Genomic DNA, 12,008 nt, shown 5'->3' with positions numbered 1-12,008 from the left:
AAGTGGTGAGGATACAGATTTTGCAAGGTCCTGGAGTGAGGGGCTCAGAGGCCTGTCTCTGAACTAGCATCCTGGGAAGCTGCCCATAGACAGTCTCTCAGACATTCTAGTGCATTGGTGGGAAGCAGGAGCAGCAAAACAAGTCCTGGGACTGAAGAAGAAGCAGGGAGAACCTCTGGGTTAACAGGAAGGGAAGACCTAGAATCAGACATGACAATATGAAAATAGCAATACTTCACAAATGGATCCACAGATTTAACACAATCCCTATCAAAATCCCACCCGTCTTTTTTGCAGAAATTGACAAGGAGACACTGATCCTAAAATTCTTCTAGGAATGCAAGGGACACAGAAGAGCCAAAACATTTTTATTTTTCATCGTCATCCAAGGATATTTTTTCCATTGTGTTGTGTTTATTTGTTTTAAGAGAGAGTGGGAGGGAGGCAGGAGGAGAGGAGAGAGAGAAACTTTGATGTGAGAGAGACACATGAATTGGTTGCCTCCTGCACGTGCCCCAATGGGCCAGGGATCAAGCCTGCAACCAAGGTAGAGGTCCTTGACCGGGAATCAAACCCTGACCCTTCTGTCCATTGAGCAACAGGCCAGAGAAAGCCAAAACATTATTGAAAGAGCAGAATAAGGTTGAAGAACCCACATTTTCTATTTCAAAATGTATAGCAAAGCTACTGGCATAAGGCTCGACATATAGATCAATAAGGTAGACTTGAGACTCCAGAAATAAAACCATATCTCTATAGTTAGTTGATTTTCAACAAAGGTACCAAGACAATTCCAACACATGGTGCTGGGAAGACTACATCGCCACATGCAAAAGAATTGTTAAACCCCTTCCCGAACTACCTCACACCATATATAAAAATTAACTCAAAATAAACCAAAGCCTTAAATGTGAGAACTATAACATTCTTAGAAGAAAATATAGGGACAAGTCTATGTGACTATGACTTAGGTAATTGTTCCTTAGATATGACACCAAAAATATAAATAATAAATGAAAAATAGGTAAATTGGACTGCATCACAATGAAAACTTTTGTGCTTCCAAGAACACTATCAAAAAAGTGAAAAATAACCCACATAATGGGAGAAAATATTGAAAATCTTATATCTGACTAGAGGCCTGGTGCACGAAATTCATGCACGGAGGGTGGGGGTCCCTCAGCCCAGCCTGCACCCTCTCCAATCCAGGACTCCTCAGGGGATGTCGGACATCCCTCTCACAATCCAGGATCGCTGGCTCCTAACTGCTTACCTGCCTGCCTGCTTGATCGCCTCCAACTGCCCCCCTGACGGCCTGGTTGCCCCCAACTGCCCCCCTGCAGGCCTGGTAACCCCTAACTGACCCCTGCTGGCCTGGTTGCCCCTTACTGCCCCCCTTCTGCTGGCCTGTTAGCTCCCAACTACACCCTCCCCCCCACCCCCGCTGTCCTGGTCACCCCTTAATGCCTCCTTGTGGGCCTGGTTGCCCCCAACTGCCCCCCTGCCTGCCTGGTTGCCCCCAACTGTTCCCCTTGCTGGTCTGGTCGACCCCAACTGCCCCCCCCCACTGGCCTGGTCACCCCCAACTGCCCCCCTCTGCTGGCCTGGTCACCCCACGCAGCCTGCTGTTTGGTCATTTGGTCACCCTCACTGCCCCCGCTGCTGGCCTGGTTGCCCCATGCATCCTGCTGTTTGGTTGTTACTGTGAGGGTGTCCTGACCAATTTGCATAATACCCTTTTATTAGTATACATAAGAGTATATATAAAGAACTCTTCTCTTTTTTGTGACACCTCAGAGGCAGTTGGCTGCTCCAGGATGATGCTGAACATCTCTTTCCTAACCACTGGCTGCCAGAAACTCCTTGAAGTGGTCAATGAATACAAACTTAGTACCTTTTATGAGAAGCGTGGGGCCATAGAAGTTGCTGCTGATGCTCTGGGAGAAGAATGGAGGCTTGTGTGGTTCGAATTAGTGGTGAGAATGACAAATGAGGTTCCCTCGTGAAGCAGGGTGTCTTGACCCATGTCCATGTCCATCTGCTACTTAGTAAGGGGCAATCCTATTATAGACCAAGGAGGGCTGGGAAAAAAAAGTACAAATCTGTTCGAGGTTTGCATTGTGGATGCCAATCTCAGTATTCTCAGCTTGGTCAGAGTAAAACAAAAAAAGTGTGTGTGGTGGGGGGGGAGGTATTCCTGGTCTTACTGATACTACTATGCCTTTTTGCCTGGGGCCCAAAGAGCTAGCAGAATTTGCAAACTTTTCAATCTCTCTAAAGAAGATGATGTCTGCCAATATGTTTTGAGAAAGCCCCTAAACAAAGAAGGTAAGAAGCCTAGGATGAAAGCACACAAGATTCAGTGTCTTGTTACTCCATGTGTCGTGCAACACCAAAGCCAGCATATGATGCTAAAGAAACAAGGTACTAAGAAAAACAAGGAAAATGCCATAAAATACGCTAAACTTTTAGCTAAGAGAATGAATGAGGCCAAAGAAAAATGCCAGGAACAAATTGCCAAGAGATATAGGCTGCCCTTTCTGAGAGCTTCTACCTCTAAGTATGAGTCCAGTCAAAACTGAGATTTTCAAAGAGTAACAAATAAATAAAAACAAACAGCATATCTCAAAAAAAAAAAAAAGAATTCTTATAAGTCAATGATGAAAACAACCCAGTTATAAAATGGGTAAAGGATTTAAATAGGCATTTCTCCAAAGAAGATATACAAATAGCCAATAATGAAATATGAAAATATGTTCAATATCATCAAGGAAATGTAAATCAAAATGAGATGGCACTTCAAACACACAGAAAGATGGCTAGAATCAAAAGGACACAAAAGCAAGTATTGTCAAGGATGTGAAGAAATTGAAACGCACATTCATTGCTTGTAGGTATGGAAAATGGTGCAGTCACTTTGGGAAACAGTTTGGATGTTCCTAAAAAGTTAAACAGTTGCCATATGACCTAGTCATTTGACTTTTATATAGATACCTCAAAGAATTAAAAACATATGTCCACATAAAAGTGTGTACACAAATGTTCATAGCAGCATTATTCATGATAGACAAAAAAGTGGAAATAACCCATGTTCAAGGATGAATGGACGAAATGTGGTACATCCATACAACAGAATATTATTTGGCCATAAAAAAGAAGAAAGTACTGATCCATGCTAAAACATGTATACACCTAAAAATGTTATGCTAAGTGAAAAAGCCAGTCACAAAAGGCCACTTGTATGATTTGATTTATGAAAGAAATTTCTATACTGAAAATGTCCAAAATAGACAAATCTATAGACAGGAAGTAAATTAGTTGTTGTCAGGGGCTAGGGAGAGGGAGGAAATAAGAGATCTATAAATAGTCAATACTTGTTTAAATTTTTAAAAAATTTCCCCAATGTAATATTTAGAAAATTTCCCATCTACAGAAAAGCTAAAGGAATACTGCCTCTGGTGCCCTTCTCCCAGAGTCAGCAACTATAAACATTTTTTTTTTTTTTTTGCCACATTTGTTTGATAATTGAAGGTCAGCTTGGCTGGATATAAAATCCTTGATTCAGAATTTCCTTCCATGATGAAAACGTTGCTTCTTTGTTGTTTCTATTCATATATTGAATTGCTTGGTCTTTTTGCTGGAAGGTTTACAGGAGTTTTCTTGAACATAGTAGAATGTTCTAAAGTCACAAATTTACTGAGTCAATTTCATAATTCCACTGTGTATTCTTTCAATATGTAGATTCAGGATTTATTTGTTTTTGTACGTTTTTATTTGATTGTAGCTTTTAATCTTGGTTTTGATGTATTGTTTTGTTTTTCTTCTTTAGAGAATTCAGTTATAAGTCTGTTATATCTTCTTTGTTCTCTATAGCTATATTTTATTTCTAAGCTTTTTGCTTTTTCCTATTTTGTTTTAGTCTCCTGGAAATTTTAATTTCACTTTTCCATATTTATTTTGTATGTTTTTAAAAACTTCTACTTTTTTGTGCATCTTTTAACTTAGTCCTAATTTTGAGATCATTGTCTTTTCCTTCACTTTCTTTTCTGTGTTCAATCAATTCTTATTTTATGTATTTTTGTTTTGTGCCCACTTCTCTTCTGAATTTGTGAATTTATGATTTGTGGTGCTTTTTCATATCTGTTATTGCTTGTCTAACAATATTTGTTCATGCTGGAATGTTGTGCTACAGTATCTTCTGCTTTAAGATTGTGTCTTGATTGTTTTCTTCAGCTGAAGAATTTTGATTCTCAATTTATTTTCTTTTTAGAGTAATTTTGTGTGGATGTTGACTTCCTTTTTCTGTTTATTTCCAAGACTTGGATTTTCCTGGACCAGGTGTTTCTACAGATGTGGTTTAAGAATTTGGGTGGCTTACTATTTTCTTAGTTCAAGACTGCTCTCTTCATTTGGTACAGTGAAATGCAATTTTTTTTAATGAATAGCATTTTTAAGGGGTGATAAGGGCTAGGGAGAGTTTAGTATGTCTTAGATTTCATGAAAGTAATTCCTGCAGGAATCCTTAATGTCCACCAACTTCTTTATTTTTTCCTCTTCATCACCAAGTCTCCAAAATATGTCCCTCCTACCAAGTTCCCTCATTCACTTATAAAAGCTGTGTGCTCTCAATACTTACACATTTAAACTCATGTATTTTTAAGCCCCCTTTTTCCAATTCCCCATTAGCGAGTGCTCTAATCCATCATGACTGTTCTCAGTATTTCTCTATTTAATGTGGACTCTCTGGGACACCTCTGCACTTTCCTTTTGCCAAAAAGTTCCTTCTTAACTCTCCACTTCCACATGGGTATGATAGCTGGTGCTACTGATTTCAGGTGTTTACTACCCCACTCAAATGAAATGGGAGTTTGCAGTATTCTATTTTCTGGTTATATGGTAGATATAATTGTGTTGTGTGGTGAGTTAATTGTGATTTTATTTGTTGCCCTTGATCTGTATGGTTATTGGAAGATGTGTAGAAAAATTCAGTTTAGGTATCTGTCATTATATTCAAAGAGCCCCCACTCTATAGCCTCAATTGATAAATGCTGATACATAAATTGTTAGATAAGATTCTCATATGAGCATTAGATAATTGGGCTGTTTTATTGGCTGCATATGAAAGAAACACAGCAAAGATTTTTATACAGAAAAAATATAGAAGATGATTCATTCAGGTCTCCAAGCAATTTTAGCCTGCAGCCCATTCTCCCTGACCTTATTGCACTGATAGAATTCCTCATTGTGGTAGGTGCCTATGATCAATGTGTCCAGGGTAGAATATCCTGATGGTCAATATGTCCAGAGTAGTCTGAGATTGTCAGTGCACCCAGGATGATTGATGCATGTGACATAGTGAGTGGATCTAGAATGTTCCCTTGTATGTGAAAGGCCATCACTGTGAGGAGAGTGAGTGGCTGGTCTCCTCCCTGACTGATCCGAATATGGACCATTCATTTTTCTTTCCCTGATTCTTCCTTGTCAGGAAATATTACCTTTTCCCAGATGCATGGCCCTAGACTGGGGAAGTGCAAGCTGTCAACTCCCGATGGAATATGAGAACTAGTCTTTCATGAAGGCCTTCTAGGCTTGTTAAAGAAACTGACCTAGGATCCTGGCTAGGAGGAAAGCTGGCCGCAGGAGAGTCTCAGTACTGCTCATGTTCTAGTCACTTGCAAGTGGCAGGACTCGCCACTCTCATTCCTGTAAGTTCCGCCCAAGGTCAAAGGTGCCTTGATTTCAGAGCCCTTAATTGTGGTCCCTCTAAGTCTTTGGGTAGCGAGAGTCAGAATGAGGCAGAACAGCTGACTAATCGTAAGTCAGCATTGGAGTTGAAGTCTTCATTCTACCACTTACTGGGTAAATTAATAACTTAATTTCACTGACCCTGAGGGTCATCATCTGTAGGTGTTGTGCCATGCTGGCCTATTGCCTGGCACTAGGGTAAACCCTCAATAAATTTTAACTGTTATCTTCTATTATACTTGCACATGTGTATATACAGTATGCACACATATCATTCTATTTGCACATTCATATACATATATACAGGGCGTGGCAAAAGTAGATTTTTAGTTATATGTACACAAAAGTTTATTCTTATATTATTTATTAGTTATTAGAGGCCCGGTGCATGAAATTCGTGCATTGGGGGACACTGGGGGGGGGGTATCCCTCAGCCCAGCCTGCACCTTCTCCAATCTGGGACCCCTCGGGGGATGTCCAACTGCCAGTTTAGGCCCAATCCCTAAACCGGCAGTCGGACATCCCTCTCACAATCTGGGACTGCTGGCTCCCAACTACTCCCCTGCCAGCCTGATTGTTGCCTAACTGCTCCCCTGCCAGCCTGGTCGCCCCCAACTGGCCTTCCCTGACGGCCCGGTCACCCCTAACTGCCCTCCCCTGCAGGCCTGGTGACCCCCAACTGTCCTCCACTGCTGGCCTGGTTGCCTCTAACTGCCCTCCCCTGCTGGCCTGATCAACCACAACTACCCTCCCCTGCTGTCTATCTTGTGGTGGCCATCTTTGACCACTTGGAGGTGGCCATCTTTGACCACATGGGGGTGGCCATCTTGTGCAAAGGTGTGAGGGTCAATTTGCATATTACCTCTTTATTATATAGGGTTGTATTTTCTATACAAATAACTGTAAACCTATGTTTGCCCATCCCTGTCTACAAACATATGTATATAAAACACACACATACATACACATAGTTTACATAAGTTTCTTCAAGTACAGGTATGGTTTTTATTTAGTACTAGAGGCCCGGTGCATGAAATTCGTGCACAGGGGTGGGGTGTCCCTCAGCCCAGCCTGCTCCCTTTACAATCTGGGACCCCTCAAGTAATGTCCAACTGCCTTCTCACAATCCAGGACTGCTGTCTCCCAACTGCTCGCCTGCCTGCCTGCCTGATTGCCCCTAATCACTTCTGCCTGCCAGCCTAATCACTCCCTAACCACTCCTCTGCCAGCCTGATCGACACCTAACTGCACCCCTGCCAGCCCAATTGCTTCTAACTTCCCCCCCCACCCCCGCCGGCCTGGTCACCCCTAACTGCCTTCCCTTGCCAGCCTGGTCACCCCCAACTGCCCTCCCCTGCTTGCCCAGTCCCCCTAACTGCTCTCCCCTGCCAGCCTGATCACCCCTAACTGCCCTCCCCTTTAGACCTGGTCACCCCCAACTGCCCTCCCCTGAAGGCCTGCCCCCCCAACTGCCCTCCCCTGAAGACCTGGTTCCCCCCAACTGCCCTCCCCTGCAGGCCTGGTCGCCCCCAACTGCCCTCCCCTGCTGGCCATCTTGTGGCGGCCATCTTGTGTCCACATGGGGGCAGCCATCTTTGACCACTTGGGGGCAGCCATCTTGTGTGTTGGAGTAATGGTCAATTTGCATATTACCTCTTTATTATATAGATTAGATGTTTATGTACTAACTGGCTGAAATGAATATGGGAAAAACGCATTCAATTGAACTCTGGAGTAAAAAACAGGTGATTTCTTTGAATAGGTGGTATTCTCTGATAAAGCATTTTGTCATTGTTGTTGTCAAAGCTAAAAAAAAATCTTCCCCTTCAGACTCTTTGCCCTTATAACGCCTGCCTCCTTACTTCATAGATACCTATCTAGCAACAAAAAACCCTCATCCCTACCTCCTATGTCTCTAATGCAGAAGCCCCAAAATGGATATGCTGTTTGGCCTGTGCCGTTGTATCGAAATTTAAATTGCAAACATTTAAACATAAGATTTCACCAAGAAAACATTTCTGGTTTCTGTTCACAAATTGAATGATTGGGCAGCATTCCTGAGGTGCTAACAATTGTCCGGAACTGAGCAGTGACTCCCGAGTTAGAAATAGTTCCTCAGAGCCCTTGCCCCTCCCTACTGCCTCACACTTGCCCCCATTTCAGACATTTAGCTTCCTGACTTCTCGCCTGGAGGCATTTGAGACTCTTTTTTTTGAACACCTGTTCCAACCAATCCCTTTTGTTGAACTTCCACATCCTAGTCAGACCTCTAGTACAATTACAATGTTATCATGCAAACCTGATGAATCACTTGCTGGCATAGAGACTGGACTGGACTGTGAGCAGTTAAGACCAGGTCCACACAACTTCCCAATACAACTCAATCTTATCTTCAACTCCCAGGCCTGCCTCACCCAACACACATAGCTTCCCCTCCTCTTGGGTTCCCTTTCCTGCATCACTAAGCTCAAATAGCTCTTCCTTGGTCTCTACCTGGTCAGCCAAGAGTGACTCCCTCTGTGTCCTCTCAGATATAATTCAGTGAGTAACTCCAATGGTTATGTGTAGAGTTATGTAATCATATGTCCATCCCCTCCAGGAGACTGAGGAAGTAAAGGGTAAAAACTGGGTCTTACTCATCTTTTCATCCCTAGAGCCTAATAGTGCTTGATAAAGAATCAAAGTTATAACTGGATGACATATACCAGGCCCATTTCGATCAGTCAGCTTGGGCTAAAATATGCTGTGGTACCAAATCTCAGTGGCTTATAAAAGCAAAGGTTTATTTTTGCATTGTGGATTGGCTGCATCCCAGACTCCATGTCTTCACTTTAGGATCCAGGTTGAAAGAAAAGTCCCAGGAGACTGCCAGGCTCATTGCAGAATGAGATTGGCTTCCTCATTCTGGCTCCTAAAACTTCCAGGCTTCTGCTTCGAAGTGACACACTTCACTTCTTCTCACATTCCATTGGCTAAAGCAAATCATATGCACCAGCAAGAAGCCAATGGGGCAGAGATGCAAAATCCTCTTAAAATACGAATGGCTTGCCCTAGGGTTTTGGCTAAGTGGATAGAGCATCAGCCCTCGGACTGAAGGGTCCTGGGTTTGATTCCAATCAAGGACACGTACCTCGGTTGCAGGCTCAATCCCCGGCCCTAGTTGGGGAGCATGGGGAAGGCAACCAATCCATGTGTCTCTCTCTCATGGATGTTTCTTGGTCTCTCCCCCTCCCTTTCACTCCCTCTAAAAATCAATGAAAAAGTATCCTTGGGAGAGGATTAACAACAAAAAGATGAATGGCTTGAACTTTAATACAATTCACCACATTGCCATCGTATCCAGTTCACCTTTCCAGGGGCTTGGAAACCCGTAGAACACGTTTCTCAGGCTTCTGTCAGTTGGCTTCTGCTAAGAGGAAGCCCACACCGCACCCACGGGAGAAAAGGGAGTGTGAGGCCGGGAGAAGCCAGAGCCTTTGCTCCCTCCCTATCGTAGGGGGCTCCTCCGGTGGAGGCTCTATTTCCTCCCTGGTGCCAACCTGCCAGATGGGCATGCTGAGGTTTCTTCTGCTGGTAGCCCCAAATGCTATGACCTGAGAGTCACATACTTTGATCCAGTCTCCTAATCTATAGGATGGGATCTGTGTAGGATGTGATGATGTGACCTGCTCACATCATCCAGTTGTTTCACAAATAAAATTTTCATGTCTATGAACATGTGAAAAATAAAATGCTGGACAAACAAGGTGCTGGAGGGTGTACAAAATGAGGCAACATGGCGCAGCAGGAAAGAAAATGAGACTGGGGATCCTAACTCTCAGGTTCAGGATCTTGCCCTGCCACCAACTTATCCAGGCAACACCATGTTCTCTGTTTTCCCAATCTGTAAGCTGGAGGATAATGGAGTGCTTGCAGTGGCACGAATGAGAATATCTGTGAAGATGGAGATGGTCAAGTTTAAAAAGCTATCCAAATGTTAAATGAATTCACTAGTTATAAGCAGAAAAAAACTTTATTTCTATCAAATCAAAAAGTATGAATAAGCTTCAAGCAAGAAAGTAAAAATAATAATACAATGAACAGTTAGAACACTTACAGATTAGGTTTCTATAGTCAGCATTAAGCACATACACCCAAATCAAGAAGGCCGAGGGCTCTCCCTGAGGGAAAGCACTGACTCATCGTAAACACGTGACTTCTGGGAAAGCGAGCTGAGGGTTCACAGGGCAGTAAACCAGAGACAAGTTGTCCTTGGATTGGAGAACTGATTTGAGCTTGAGAGGGATCACAGTGAAATGCCATTGGAACTCAATTTCCCCCAGAGATCTGTTCATCTCAAAAACAAGAGTATATAAAAATCAGTAGTACAAATTCTCATAAAACTAGAAAGGCCCTCTGACCCCTGACGCCTTGGCGCTAACATAAAGACTGAGTTTTTGTTTTTCTTGCCTTTTCTATAAATTAAATACAATTCAGGTTTTTTTTTTATTGAGTACATTTCTGACTGTATAGCCAAAGCTTCAAATTAAAGAAAAAAGTTTTAATGGAATGGAGTTAGGCACACACTCACCCCAGGGAGAATCGTCTGGGTACACTGCTGTTCGAAAAGTTTTAAACAGGAAATCTTTTATTTCAAAGATACGGAACTTCTTGGGATAGCCTAATTATCACTAAGGAAGGAAGGAATATCTATGCCATACTAGACCTTTCTCCTTTTTGGAAATGTTTTACCATCTCTATCTCTTGGTCATTCTGTCTCACACACACACTACTTAGATAATGGCATTTATTTTGGCAAGAACTGTGCAATTTGCTAAAAGAAAGATAAGATATGGCACTTATAAACAATTGTAATTATAATACATCTCAACAGGTGCAGGAAGCAGATATTTCTTCACAGCTGAAATATGGCCTCATGGGTCCCTGACATCTGGGTCTTGCACACTTCTCCCCTGGAAACCAGACTGGGCCCGTTATATACGGAAAGGGGTGATAACTTATGACCAGACCACATTCTTCTTTTGAGACACCAAACAGACACAAGGGAGTTACTAAAAATGGAGGGGAATAGAGAAGCAATTCACACCTTGAACATCATCTGCCTTATGAATGGCCTCTCCAGCAAAATTAACTGCAGCAAGAAAATATAACTGCTGTCTGTTAACGGAAAGGTGATAAGCGAAATTCATCAGGTAGCTATGGATGAATATCCCAAGATCCTGTAACGCGGGCAGAGTACAGATGAGACACGTGCCCTCCGTGTATACAGTGTGCAACTACCACTGGGACCCAGTGAGGGCCCATTTCCTGTCTCGGCACCAGAGCGCCAAAAACAAAGGTGCCAGGCGGGAGCAAATAACATTGCTTTACCTACAAATGAGAGTGGAGAGCCCAAACTAGAGAAAGGTACCAAAAAGGCCATTTTTCATTTCCTGATTAATCCCTATAGGTCCATGAAAAGAGTTCACGTAAACAGGATTATTTCCGTTCTTAAATACAAGGAGGCAAGGTAATTGAAATATCTATCATTTAGGGTAATTGTTAAGGATTTAATTAGACAATGCTTGTAATCCGCCTAGCATGAAATAGCAATGACCAGCAACTGCTAAGAATGCCTATACCGTGACACTTGGAAATTTGTGATGTTTATGATTTGAGCAAATACCCAGCATGCCCGTGAATTGTTTAGACAAACTGCTACAGTCAAATACTGAACGTAGGTTCCAGTAAATTAAATTTTGTAAAAGCCCTATGTATGGATTTGCACAGGTATCTTTCTAACATTATTGTCTCAACGTTTTGAGTGGCAGAAAAAGCCACAGCAGCACCTCTCTCACCCATTGCTCTTCTTTCCTTTCCCTTCCCTATGGGGGTTGGGGCAGGGGGGGTGGTGAGGGGATCAGGAGGGGAAGGGAGGAGGGGGGCACATCTGAGCGTGGCTCCAGGAGGGGACAGGGAATGACCTGGGGAAGGTGGGGAAGACAGGAAGCCAGTCTCCCGAGTTGGCCAGAACTGTGTGTGATAAGCAGCGCCACCACATCAGATGGTAGGCGAAGGTATGAATTTGGCATTCAGAATCCTGGTGATGTAATAGAGAGAGATGGTGTCAAGTCAGGGTTACCCTGTGTCAGGTGCACACTCACCATTGGCTCACCTTCCAGCACTTTAGGAAGGACCAGTTTATCAGGGCCTTGTCTGGGGTCGCAGCGAGTACTTTGTTCTAATCTCAGGAAAGAAGTGAGGCTCCCAGGAGCCCTGACCTA

At 43.1% G+C, this 12,008-nt stretch overlaps 1 pseudogene; it reads left to right on the top strand.

Annotated features, from left to right (window-relative positions):
• The first annotated feature begins 1,817 nt into the window (after positions 1 to 1,817).
• LOC114230734 (40S ribosomal protein S6-like) lies at positions 1,818 to 2,582 on the top strand (annotated as a pseudogene).
• Positions 2,583 to 12,008: the final 9,426 nt, after the last annotated feature.

The sequence above is a fragment of the Eptesicus fuscus genome, chromosome 9 (assembly GCF_027574615.1).
Source record: "Eptesicus fuscus isolate TK198812 chromosome 9, DD_ASM_mEF_20220401, whole genome shotgun sequence".
NCBI lineage: Eukaryota > Metazoa > Chordata > Mammalia > Chiroptera > Vespertilionidae > Eptesicus > Eptesicus fuscus.
Note: the sequence above shows the minus strand (reverse complement) of the source record. Positions and strands in the feature narration are given on the sequence as shown.